This window comes from Oncorhynchus tshawytscha, linkage group LG10 (assembly GCF_018296145.1).
Source record: "Oncorhynchus tshawytscha isolate Ot180627B linkage group LG10, Otsh_v2.0, whole genome shotgun sequence".
NCBI lineage: Eukaryota > Metazoa > Chordata > Actinopteri > Salmoniformes > Salmonidae > Oncorhynchus > Oncorhynchus tshawytscha.
The window spans coordinates 21,029,822-21,044,154 of NC_056438.1; the positions used below are offsets into that span (position 1 = coordinate 21,029,822).

The 14,333-nt window shown below is 46.3% G+C and overlaps 1 pseudogene; it reads right to left on the bottom strand.

Moving 5' to 3' along the window:
* Nucleotides 1-10,414: 10,414 nt before the first annotated feature.
* Nucleotides 10,415-11,877, bottom strand: LOC112260989 (annotated as a pseudogene).
* Nucleotides 11,878-14,333: the final 2,456 nt, after the last annotated feature.

The following is a 14,333-nucleotide window of genomic DNA, read 5'->3' on the forward strand; positions in this document are numbered from 1 at the left end:
ATCAAACAGCTACGGATAGCTGTGACTGGTAAATTGAGGCAATAGACAAAAAAATACCAACCAGCTACAAACAGTGGTCAATAGTGGTGAGAGAGCAGTAGAGTAATTCAGTTTATTTAAACCAACCAGTTACAAATAGTGGTGTAGGGTTTAGTGAGTAATTGAATGTGCAGGTGCATCTTGGGTAGATGTCACAAACTCAGATACCTCCTGCGCCTCGACCTCTTGCTTTGGCCTGTTGTTTTACTTTGTTTTATTTTTATTTAGTTCATAAGTGTTTGTGTCAACACCTGCTACCAACTAGCCAGCTAGGTTGCTAGCTAGGTTGCATTGGAGCCCGCTCTTTCCTGGAATGGCTAACAAACATTTCCAGCACATTTCCAGCGCTGCAGAAGCTGTGTTTATTATGAGAGATTGGCATAAGGAATTGCTTCGCTGCACTGGTGCCTGATCTACCAGCACCTTCATCGCTGGGATTGCTTCTGTCTGTGACTGCGGTGCTGACTCCAACTATGCTGAATGCAGTGGCTTCGTGGTCAAGTTCGGCTCCTTTTCCTCTCTCTGGATCTGACTGCTGTGGGAGGTCTGGACCTATCGCCGGGAGCAGCAGGCATAAGCTATCCTGCTTCCCGTGGGCCCGTGTCAACGAATTGTTTGATGGGTAGAAATGGGCGGATTTCTCCATTCCCTTCTCCAGCCATTGTATTGGGCAGTTCAATGGTGAGAATTGTCTCAGAGTACAGGAGTACAGAGTACAAGATATCAATAAGCTGCTCACAAACATTTTAAACCAGCATCAGGAAATTGAGTCTATCATAGTTCATTGGGCAGATTAGCATTTTAAAGAACTGATTGGGTAACTGCTTGACACCAACAAACTCCCCATAATATCTGGCCCTCTGCCCTCCCTTAAACTGTGGTATTACATGTTTCAGCAGACTTTAACCCTCCATATCTGGCTGTGAGATTATTGCAGCTCTGTGGGTGTAACATTTATTGCCAAATTTGATATCTTATTTGGGTTCCTGGTTACTTTCACAGGGTTTTAAGGCTGCGTTGAGACAATGACTTATCAATGACCCAAGCCCAGCTCACTTAATCCCTAACATTGTGTCACTGAGTCACAATGCTTCAGCAAATTAACATTATGTCACGGTTCCTCCTGGCACCAGAGTGCGGCAGAGACTGCCCTAGAGACTTTTATTGGACTCAGGTGTGTCCCTGTTAAAAGAGGTGTGTTTTCTGTGGTCCTTTGCAGAAGCTTGAATTGTTTACCAAACTCACTTATTTCCTGAGTGAGTTTAAGACTCATTGTTTTTCAAGTGTACTGTGATCCTACGGCTACCGTTTCTCAGTAAAGTATTGTGTTTAACCTTAACCAGCGATCCCTCGTCTGGTCTCTTCTCTACACCTGGTCCTACCTTACCACGTCACAGCAAGATTCTGCCACAACATGGACCCAGCAGAGATCACCCAGATCCGGAATGTGATCCGGAATGAGCGTATGACGGCACCCGGGAGGATGCAAGGGGTTCCTCACTCAGTGTTCTCTGGTGTTCAAGTACAGTCCTCCTCGTTCCACACCGATTGGGCCATGATCGCCTATATCATCTCTCTAGTCTCAGGCAGGCCCTGGTGTGCAACATTGGTATGGGAACAGCAGCCACCCTCTTGCAGATCCATAGTAGCCTTAACTGCCGAGCTGCGATGAGTCTAAGACCACCCAGTCGGCGGATGAGAAGCGTCCGGCCGACTGTTCAATCTCCGCCAAGGGGCCAGACCAGTGGCTGACTTCGCCATTGAGCTCCGCACCCTCGCCGCCAAGAGTGGGTGGAATACCAAGGCACTGATTACCTCTTTCCACAAGGGTCTGTCTATCATCAAATATGAACTGGTTGCTCGGGAACTGGGAGAGGACCTTGAGTCCCTGATAACGCTGGAAATAAGGGTTGACAACATGATCCGGGAACAGGTGAGACAGTGCCCTTTTGACACTAGTCCATTATTACGGTTTCCTGAGCACACCAAGCCCACCAAATGGACCCTGTAAAGATTGAGGCGATGGCCCAACAGGCCCCTTACCACCTCACTCAAGAAAGTCCAGGGGAACCTCCGGTTTGCCAATTTTGACAGGCATTTTATCTGCAACTTTGCTGGACCCCCGAGGCTGACAGGGCATTCACGGAGCTCAAGGGATGATTCACTTCTGGACCCATCCTCATTTATCCTGATCTGACTTGTCCCTTTGTGGTGGTGGTGGACACATTGGACACCGGAGCAGGGGCGTTCCTTTCACAGTGGAAAGAGGTCAAGAAACTGCATCCATGCACCTTTCTCTCTAAGCGGTTTTCGCCAGCAGAACGCAACTACGATATTGGCAACCGGGAGCTCTTGGCAGTTAAGTGGGCTTTTGAGGGGAGGAGACACTAGTTGGAGGGGGAACCTCATCCTTTCGTGATCTGGACGGACCAAAAGAACTTGGTCTCCATTCAAGAAGCCAAGAGGTTGAATGCTCTCCAGACTAGGTGGGCTCTGTTTAATTAACAGGTTGGATTCCACACTAGCCTATCACCCAGAATCCAAGATTCAGAAGGCAGATGCCCTTTCCCGCCAAAACACGATGTCTCTAATGAGGAGAGGGACTCCAAGCCCATCATCCCCAGCTCACACATTGTGGCCCCTGTGATATGTAGTATTGAGACTACAATCCGAAAACCCCAGACCCGAGAACCTGACCCCAGCGTGGGACCCACTAACAGACTTTATGTTCCGCAATCAGCCCGGTCCAGAGTACTACAATAGGGTCACTCCTCTAAATTAACTGGGCATTCGGGGGTTAATCAGACACTGAAGTTCTTGAGGCGGATATTCTGGTGCCCAAAATGATGGAGGATGTGAGATCCTTTGTTGCGGCCTGTTCCATCTGTGTCCTAATCAAGTCTTCACGTCAGTGACTGCCCGGGTTGCTCCAACCTCTGCCCATCCCCAGCTGGCCCTGGTCTCATCTGTCTGTAAACTTTATCACAGGGCTACCTCAATCTCAACGTCTTACCACTATCCTGGTGGTCATCGATGAGTTCTCTAAGGCATCCCATTTCATCGCCTTACCCAAGTTGCCTTCAGCGATGGAGACCGCTGATCTCATGATTATCCATGTCTTTCGACTACACAGACTTCCCCAGGACATTGTCTCAGATCGCGGGTCCTGGTTTGTTGCATGGTATTGGAAGGCCTTCTGTTCCCTGTTGGGGGCATCGGTGAGTCTCTCCTCAAGGTTCCACCTTCAGTCGAATGGGCAAACTGAGTGGTCCGAACTCATCCACTGGACTGTCGCCGTGTGAGTGTCAGTTTGGGTCCCACCCCCCCATTTCCTGAACAGGAGGCCGAAACGGGGGTGTCATCAGCTGAGACGTTCAATGCTCCACTCCGCTCCCCAACACCAACATCAGGCAAACCGGCACAGAAGACCTCTTCGGCTCCTCCGGCCGGGTCAACGGGTATGGCAATACACCCGTGATCTTCCCTTAAAGGTGCTCCTCGCTAAAAGATCCTGAGTTGCATCAACCCGGTCACCTCTCGTCTCCAGCTTCCCAGGTCCATGAGGGTCTGTTCGTCCTTTCATGTCTCCCATCTCAAGCTGGTAAGGATCAGTCCATGTTGTAGAGACACGTTTTACAGCAATTACAGCTACCAAGTGTCTTGGGGTATGTCTCTATAAGCTTGGCACATCTAGCCACTGGGGTTTTTGCCCATTCTTTAAGGCAAAACTACTCCAGCTCCTTCAAGTTGGATGTGTTCCACTTGTGTACAGCAATCTTTAAGTCATACCACATATTCTCAATTGGATTGACTGACCTCAGACCAGGCTTTGACTTGGCCATTCCAAGACATTTAAAAGTTTCCGCTTAAACCACTCAAGTGTTGCTTTAACAGTATGCTTATTTCCCTGCTGGAAGGTGAACTTCCGTCCCAGTCTCAAATCTCTGGAAGACTGAAACAGGTTTCCCTCAAGAATCTCCCTGTATTTAGCGGCAACCCAGTTTCCCAGTCCCTGCCGAAGAAAACCATCCCCACAGCATGATGCTGTCCGGCGCCGACAGAGATGGCCGCCTCGCTTCGCGTTCCTAGGAAACTCTGCAGTTTTTTGATTTTTTTACGTGTTATTTCTTACATTGGTACCCCAGGTCATCTTAGGTTTCATTACATACAGTCGAGAAGAACTACTGAATATAAGACCAGCGTCAACTCACCATCAGCACGACCAAGAATATGACTTTCCCAGAGCGGATCCTGTGTTCTGCCTTCCACCCAGGACAACGGAATGGATCCCAGCCTGCGACCCAAAACAACGACGTCGTAAAAGAGGCAAACGAAGCGGTCTTCTGGTCAGGCTCCGGAGACGGGCACATCGCGCGCCACTCCCTAGCATTCTACTCGCCAATGTCCAGTCTCTTGACAACAAGGTTGATGAAATCTGAGCAAGGGTATCATTCCAGAGGGACATCAGGGACTGTAACGTTCTTTGCTTCACGGAAACATGGCTCACTGGAGAGACGCTATCAGAGTCGGTGCAGCCAGCTGGTTTCTCCACGCATCGCGCCGACAGAAACAAACATCTTTCTGGTAAGAAGAGGGGCGGGGGCGTATGCTTCATGGTTAACGAGACGTGGTGTGGTCACAACAACATACAGGAACTCAAGTCCTTCTGTTCACCTGATTTAGAATTCCTCACAATCAAATGTCGACCGCATTATCTACCAAGGGAAGTCTCTTCGATTATATATCACATATATCACAGCCGAATATATTCCCCCCCATATTCCCCCCCAAGCAGACACATCGATGGCTCTGAACAAACTTTATTTGACTCTTTGGAATCCACATATCCTGAGGCTGCATTCATTGTAGCTGGGGATTTTAACAAGGCTAATCTGAAAACAAGACTCCCTAAATTGTATCAGCATATCGATTGCGCAACCAGGGCTGGTAAAACCTTGGATCATTGCTATTCTAACTTACGTGATGCATATAAGGCCCTGCCCCGCCCTCCTTTCGGAAAAGCTGACCACGACTCCATTTTGTTGCTCCCTGCCTACAGACAAAAGCTAAAACAAGAAGCTACCACGCTGAGGTCTGTTCAACGCTGGTCCGACCAATCTGATTCCACACTCCAAGACTGCTTCCATCACGTGGACTGGGATATGTTTCGTATTGCGTCAAACAACAACATTGATGAATACGCTGATTCGGTGAGCGAGTTCATTAGAACGTGCATTGAAGATATCGTTCCCATAGCAACGATTAAAACATTCCCAAACCAGAAACCGTGGATTGATGGCAGCATTCACGTGAAACTGAAAGCGCGAACCACTGCTTTTAATCAGGGCAAGGTGACCGGAAACATGACCGAATACAAACAGTGTAGCTATTCCCTCCGCAAGGCAATCAAACAAGCTAAGCGTCAGTATAGAGACAAAGTAGAATCGCAATTCAACGGCTCAGACACAAGAGGTATGTGGCAGGGTCTACAGTCAATCACGGATTACAAAAAGAAAACCAGCCCAGTCACGGACCAGGATGCCTTGCTCCCAGGCAGACTAAATAACTTTTTTGCCCGCTTTGAGGACAATACAGTGCCACTGACACGGCCCACAACCAAAACATGCGGACTCTCCTTCACTGCAGGCAAGGTGAATAAAACATTTAAACGTGTTAACCCTCGCAAGGCTGCAGGCCCAGACGGCATCCCCAGCCGCGCCCTCAGAGCATGCGCAGACCAGCTGGCTGGTGTGTTTACAGACATATTCAATCAATCCCTATCCCAGTCTGCTGTTCCCACATGCTTCAAGAGGGCCACCATTGTTCCTGTTCCCAAGAAAGCTAAGGTAACGGAGCTAAACGACTACCGCCCCGTAGCACTCACTTCCGTCATCATGAAGTGCTTTGAGAGACTAGTCAAGGACCATATCACCTCCACCCTACCTGACACCCTAGACCCACTCCAATTTGCTTACCGCCCAAATAGGTCCACAGACGATGCAATCTCAACCACACTGCACACTGCCCTAACCCATCTGGACAAGAGGAATACCTATGTGAGAATGCTGTTCATCGACTACAGCTCAGCATTTAACAACATAGTACCCTCCAAACTCGTCATCAAGCTCGAGACCCTGGGTCTCGACCCCGCCCTGTGCAACTGGGTACTGGACTTCCTGACGGGCCGCCCCCAGGTGGTGAGGGTAGGTAACAACATCTCCACCCCGCTGATCCTCAACACTGGGGCCCCACAAGGGTGCGTTCTGAGCCCTCTCCTGTACTCCCTGTTCACCCATGACTGCGTGGCCACGCACGCCTCCAACTCAATCATCAAGTTTGCGGATGACACAACAGTGGTAGGCTTGATTACCAACAACGACGAGACGGCCTACAGGGAGGAGGTGAGGGCCCTCGGAGTGTGGTGTCAGGAAAATAACCTCACACTCAACGTCAACAAAACTAAGGAAATGATTGTGGACTTCAGGAAACAGCAGAGGGAACACCCTCCTATCCACATCGATGGAACAGTAGTGGAGAGCGTAGTAAGTTTTAAGTTCCTCGGCGTACACATCACAGACAAACTGAATTGGTCCACCCACACAGACATCATCGTCAAGAAGGCGCAGCAGCGCCTCTCAACCTCAGGAGACTGAAGAAATTCGGCTTGTCACCAAAAGCACTCACAAACTTCTACAGATGCACAATCGAGAGCATCCTGGCGGGCTGTATCACCGCCTGGTATGGCACTGCACCGCCCTCAACCGTAAGGCTCTCCAGAGGGTAGTGAGGTCAGCACAACGCATCACCGGGGCAAACTACCTGCCCTCCAGGACACCTACACCACCGATGTCACAGGAAGGCCATAAAGATCTCAAGGACAACAACCACCCGAGCCACTGCCTGTTCACCCCGCTATCGTCCAGAAGGCGAGGTCAGTACAGGTGCATCAAAGCTGGGACCGAGAGACTAAAAAACAGCTTTTATCTCAAGGCCATCAGACTGTTAAACAGCCACCACTAACATTGAGTGGCTGCTGCCAACACACTGACTCAACTCCAGCCACTTTAATAATGGGAATTGATGGGAATTGATGTAAAATATATCACTAGCCACTTTAAACAATGCTACTTAATATAATGTTTACATACCCTACATTATTTATCTCATATGTATACGTATATACTGTACTCTATATCATCTACTGCATCTTTATGTAATACATGTATCACTAGCCACTTTAATCTATGCCACTTTGTTTACATACTCATCTCATATGTATATACTGTACTCGATACCATCTACTGCATCTTGCCTATGCCGCTCTGTACCATCACTCATTCATATATCTTTATGTACATATTCTTTATCCCTTTACACTTATGTGTATAAGGTAGTAGTTTTGGAATTGTTAGCTAGATTACCCGTTGGTTATTACTGCATTGCCGGAACTAGAAGCACAAGCATTTCGCTACACTCGCATTAACATCTGCTAACCATGTGTATGTGACAAATAAAATTTGATTTGATTTGATTTTGTCACCACCATACTTCACTGTGGGGATGGTGTTCTCGGGGTGATGAGAGGTGTTGTGTTTGTGCCAGTCATAGTGTTTTCCTTGATGGCCAAAAAGCTCTCATTTTTAGTCTCATCTGACCAGAGTAACTGCTTCCATATGTTTGGGGAGTCTCCCACATGCCTTATGGTGAACACCAAACATGTTTGCTTATTTTTTTCTGGCCACTGTTCGGTAAAGCCCAACTCTGTGGAGTGTACTCAACTTATTTTTTCTTGATTATTGTTAAATGCTTTATTCGCCTTTTTACAAGCAAGTACATTTCAAATTAGTATGGAAAAAAAGCAATGCACTTAAAGTTTAAGTTCACCATAAAACACTTCAGGGCTCTTTAACACTTTCCTGGAAGTTTGTCAGTACCCCAGACAGTTTGTAGGTCCATTGCTTGAGTGTTGATATTTCTGTGTTATTAAATCAAAATAATAAATTTCAGAAATTACTTAAAATGCATGAAAAACTATGTGTATTTACCGTTACTTAAACAAGAATTGGTGTTTCGGCATTGAATTGCCAAATGAATGTGTCTTTTTCTAAAAAGAATAACAACACAAAAACCTACTTTGTGCTAGCGTAAAGGTCTTCCATATTGTCTGTAATATGTTGATACTCTTATTTGTGGTTCTAAGATTGATAATTACAGGAGGCGGAACGAAGGAGCGTCTTACTATTGGTCTTCAAGGAAGGAAGTCAGGATGACAGCAACAAAAACTAAGAGATGATAGCTAGTAGATAGGCTAGCAGTTAGTAGTGGTTTCCAATCTCTAAAGTAAAGTATTAGGCGAATAGTTGCTTATTAACTTTAGGGAAGTAAGTAGGCAGAATATCTGCTCATAACGAGGTGCATTGTACCTGTGTGCAATAATGTCCGTCAGGTACACATATCCTGTATATTTTCACATTTCATACATAGAGCTTTCGCAGTGGTACAGATGTCAGTTCAACATCTAGTTTTGATTTGGTTGAGTTTTCAGCTAACGTGAATTCAATAAAAAAGGTCACCATTTTATTGCATTTACGTTAAAAGTTTGGATGAAAAAAAAGCTTTTACATGAATTACTTTTTGCAAATCCAATCAGAATTCACGTGTCCATGCACACCTCCAACTTGTTCATCAAGTTGGCTTGATCACCAACAACGATGAGACAGCCTATATATAGGGAGGAGGTGAGGGCACTCAGAGTTTGGTGTCAGAAAAACGACCTCCCACTCAACGTCAACAAAACAAAGGAGATGATCGCAGACTTCAGGAAATAGCAGAGGGAGCACCCCCCTATCCATATCAATGAGACAGTGGTGGAGAAGGTGGAACAATTTAATTAAGTTCCTCTGCGTACACATCACGGACAAACTGAAATGGTCCACCCACACAGACAGTGTGGTGAAGAAGGCGCAACAGCGCCTCTTCAACCTCAGGAGGCTGAGGAAATTTGTCTTGTCACCTAAAACCATCACAAACTTTTACAGATGCACAATTGAGACCATCCTGTCGGGCTGTATCACTGCCCGGTACGGCAACTGCACCGGCCACAAACGCAAGGCTCTCCAGAAGGTGGTGTGGTCTGCACAACGCATCAGGACACCTGCACCACCTGATGTCACAGGAAGGCCAAAAGGATCATGAAGGACAACAACCCCCCTAGCCTGTTTACCCCGCTACCATCCAGAAGGCGAGGTCAGTACAGGTCCATCAAAGCTGGGATCGGGAGACTGAAAAATAGCTTCTATCTCAAAGCCATCGGACTGTTAAACAGCCATCACTGACCCAGAGAGGCTGCTGCCTACATACAGACATGAAATCGTTGGCCACTCTAACACATGGATATGGATCACTAGTCACTTTATTAATGCCACTTTAATAATGATGTTTATATGTCTTACATTACTTATCCCATATGTATATACTGTACTTTATACCATCTATTGCTTCTTCCATATGCCGCTCGGTCATTGCACATTCATATATTTATATGTACATATTCTTATTCCATCCCTTTACTTAGATTTGAGTGTATTAGGTAGTTGTTGTGGAATTGTTAGATTACTTTATAGATATTGCGGCACTGTCAGAACAAGAAGCACAAGCATTTCGCTACACTCGCAATAACATCTGCTAAACATGTGGATGTGACATATAAAATTTGATTTGGTTTGATCTATTTTTTTGGTTGATCTAATGTGGAAACAATGTTGATTCAGTTTTTTCCCAGTGGGTTGTTTCAGTTATGGCTACAGGACATCCGACATTCTGATTTTGGTGTCGATACAAAGCTTGAAGTGATTCACCAGCTGCGTTATCTGTGTGCAGTGATCGCTTTGATCACTTTGGGACTGGTTGAAACTGGGTTCTGTTCCCACCGTCTTTCCACCATGGACCAGAAAGCTCCAACCATTCGAGGTAGATTGCAAGCAAAGTTGCTAACCCCTGCAGTCACTACAAAAGTGCCACTACATTTATAACGCTATTTGTTTGCCATTCGCTGAACTAGCTCGTGGTGTATTTGGCTTGCTACTATAATGGTGATGTTATCCTGTCCTGCTGATTGTTTTCTTTATATTTTGCATTCGTGGCAGACATTAATCTACTCCTGGATTTCAATATGAAAATAACTAAATACATTGGTAAATATACTAAAGCAACTCACCTCAAAATGGCCAGGAAAGTGTTATAAAGTGCCCAGAAGTGTTATGGATGAACTTCCCCTTTAATTAAAGTAGCTACAGTAATTATTAGTCACAGTAATACTGCAAATAATTTTAATTAAGAGTTAATAAAACGCTAATTGTTTTTCAATTATCCAGTTCTACTGTCTGATTCCAGAGTACACCGTCTCTTCCTCCATGTTGCTTCTCTGTCTTCTAGACCTGTTCTTCTTGTTGCTCAGATTCAGAGCTACATAATGAAGACTGTCTGCATCTTGAGCCTGTGAAGAACAATTATAAAATGGAGGGAGAATGTTATTCTATGTTATATGTAACATTTCATGGTAATACAACATTTGGAATTCTGCTTACCCCTTCAACTGAAGAAGACACTGCTGGACCTCTTGTCTGAGAGACGGGTCCTGAAAATAAACATAGATAAAAAAAGATACAACTCCTTCTTCCATAACAGACACATCTGGTGATATCAAAGAAGACCAACTTCTATGAAGGAATTAACCTGCTACATACATCATTCATTTATTAGGAATGGACTTCACTTGCCTCTACACTGCAGACAGTTTCTCTTGTTCATATTGTACATGATGAAGCCACGGACAGTGAGCAGGATACATGAGAGACCAAATGCTGAGCTCAGGCAATACACCAACAGAAAAGGTTCTGCGCCATTGTCTGTGAAAATAAATATTGTGCTAGAAGCATAGTAACTATATGGAGGATTGCATGTTTTCTCATGTGATCTAAATAACTAGTACTGTGTAGATTTACACCGTAGATTATTCAATAGATGTAAACAAAAATGTAAGATGTATCACCTACCCTTGATGTCCAGCTTGGTCCCATTGCCAAACAGTATCTCCCCACATGAGGCCACAGCACAGTAGTAAGTCCCAGCATCAGAGAGGCTGGGGTTCCTCTTGGGGAGGTTAGAGGCACAGCTCTGTGTAGGAGATCCAGCCTCTGGACTCTTCTCACACCAATCACTCCTGTCTCCATGGGTGTAAATGATTCCTGGATGGGATTCTCCTGAGCCATGTCTGAACCAATAGACACTGTAATGTACAGTTCAGAGTCGCAGAGTCTCCTGGCTGGACTGACTCAGACACAGGCTGTTGATGCACAGACATGCTTCTGGACTCTGATCCTGACAAGAAGGCCAATAAACACATTGCATCTCTAGAATATTACTGTAGCAAGTATTCTCCCATAAAAAATTGTTAAATTAATATCTTAATTATCTGACTAATAAGAGAATACTTTCTTATTTACACTGTATATATGTCAATTCCGATTTACACAAACAAAACAAAATCTGTCTCTTTACCTTTTACAATGAGAACGGCTCCTTCTCCAAACTCCACCTTATTGCTGTAAGAGCTCCCACAGTGGTAAGTGCCTGAATCAGAGAGATGCATGTTGAGATCCTTAGGTGACTCTTGTTTTGGCCATTTTCCACTGAGAAGTGAAGGTTATCCTTAAACTCTTGGTAGAATGTTTTGTTCCTGTCAAACTTAAACACAGCTGAGAATAGCTGTACCAGGAGAAATGTATGTCCATGTCTCCTGCATAAAAGCAACGGAAAGTCTTCAACGTTCGCTGACATGAGACTACTATCCCGACGTATGGATGGCAACTCGGCTAGCACATGAATTAGAGAACATGTAAACATATTAGCTCAAATACAACTATGTTTTGTCAAAGTGTCTGTAGAACAATAATGGATACCTTATGTCTCCAAATCATCACATAAGCAGAGAAATATAAAATATATACTTAACCATGGAAATGGTGGAAATATCAGACACTGTAGCATGGTAAGTTGAGATTCCGGCAACACCAGACAGGCGGGAGACTCTGGCAGCGCCGGAGGGAAGGGCGATTCCGGCAGCGCCGGAGGGAAGGATGACTCTGGCAGCTCCTGACTGACGGGCGGCTCTGGCAGCTCCTGACTGACGGGCGGCTCTGGCAGCTCCTGACTGATGGGCGGCTCTGGCAGCTCCTGACTGATGGACGGCTCTGGCAGATCCTTACTGACGTACGGCTCTGGCAGCTCCTGACTGACGGGCGGCTCGGGCAGCTCCTGACGGACGGGTGGCACTGGCAGCTCAGGACAGACGGGCAGACCTGGAGGGAGGAGACGGAAAGACAGCCTGGTGCGTGGGGCTGCCACAGGACCCGCCAGGCTGGGGAGACGTACAGGAGGCCTGGTGCTTGGAAGAGGCACCGGATGGACCGGGCTGTGGAGGAGCACTGGAGCCCTGGTGCGTAGCCTTGGCACCACTCCTCCAGGCTGGATGACCACTTTAGCCCGGACCATCCAGAGTGCAGGCACAGGTTGAACCGGGCTGTGGGTGAGCACTGGAGCCCTGGTGCATACCACTCGCACCTCTCCCTTCGGCTCAATACCCACATTCGCCCGGGCACGGGCGGAGCGCAGGCATAGAACGCACTGCCCCCTCCCAGCGCCTCGGATACACAGCCCACAGAGCCGGCGCAGGATACCCTGGGCCGAAACGGCGTACCAGAGACCAAACACGCTGGGCTGGCACAATGGATGCCCACTATCGCTTGGCACTTGCGGGGGGCTGGTCTATAGCCCACCGGGCTGTGAGCACGTACTGGTGACACCGTGCGCTTGACCGCATAACATGGTGCCTGACCAGTACTGCGCTTCTTTTGGTAAGCACGAGGAATGGGCTCAGGTCTCCAACCTGACTCTGCCACACTTCCCGTGTGCCCCCCCAAAAACATTTTTTGGGGCTGCCTCTCGTGCCTGTTGCGCTGCCGTGCTGCCTCCTCATATCGCCGCCGCTCAGCTTTTGCTACTTCCAGCTCTGCCTTGGGGCGGCGATATTCCCCAGCCTGTGCCCAGGGTCCTTTACAGTCCAAAATCTCCAATGTCCAAGAGTCCAGAGATCGCTGCTGCCCGATACCACGCGACTTGGTCCTTGGTTGGTGGGTGATTCTGAAACGGCTGTTGTCGGGAGAAGGAGAAGACCAAGGCGCAGCGTGGTAAGTGTTCATATTTTTTTATAAAATAACTGAACATTGAACAAAACAGCAAATGACAAACGAACAGTCCCGTAAGGTGATTGAAAAAAACACTAATCAGGAAATAATCACCCATAAAACACAGGTGGGAAAAGGCTACCTAAGTATGATTCTCAATAAGAGACAACGAACGACACCTGCCTCTGATTGAGAACCATACCAGGCCAAACACATAAACTTAACATAGACAAACAAACAGACTACCCACCCCAGCTCTCGCCCTGACCAAACTAAAACAAAGACATAACAAATGAACTAAGGTCAGAACGTGACAGACACAGTGCGATCATCTTTAAAGTTGTCAGCTCTTCACAACTTGGGTCTTGAGTGGAAAGAGTCCACCCATGTAGACAAAACTTCAACAATGGAGTTACAGGTGATTGGTCGAACTGGACCGCATCATTTTTGTTGACGCCTCATTCAGGCACAATTGTGGTCTTAACGTGTATCTTGCACAGTTCAGCGTCACAGAATTGTTCTACAGGTAGAATCTCATCGTTTTGAGTTGTATAAAATCAGCACAAATGTTTTAAGCAGGATTTCCCTCAATCTTTATCTCTGCAGCTACAGTTGTCTAAGAGACTCAAAAATGTGGCCTTTTTGGAACATGAATGCTATGACACTGTCCTCCACAGGGCTTCTATTACCACACAGTCACTTCACCTCACCAAAAACATACAGTGGGGAGAACAATTATTTGACACTGCTGATTTTGCAGATTTCCCTACTTACAAAGCATGTAGAGGTCTGTAATTTTTATCATAGGTACACTTCAACTGTGAGAGACGGAAAGAAAAATCCAGAAAATCACACTGTATGATTTTGAAGTAATTCATTTGCATTTTATTGCATTACATAAGTATTTGATCACCTACCAACCAGTAAGAATTCCGGCTCTCACAGACCTGTTAGTTTTTCTTTAAGAAGCCCTCCTGTTCTCCACTCATTACCTGTATTAACTGCACCTGTTTGAACTCGTTACCTGTATAAAAGACACCTGTCCACACA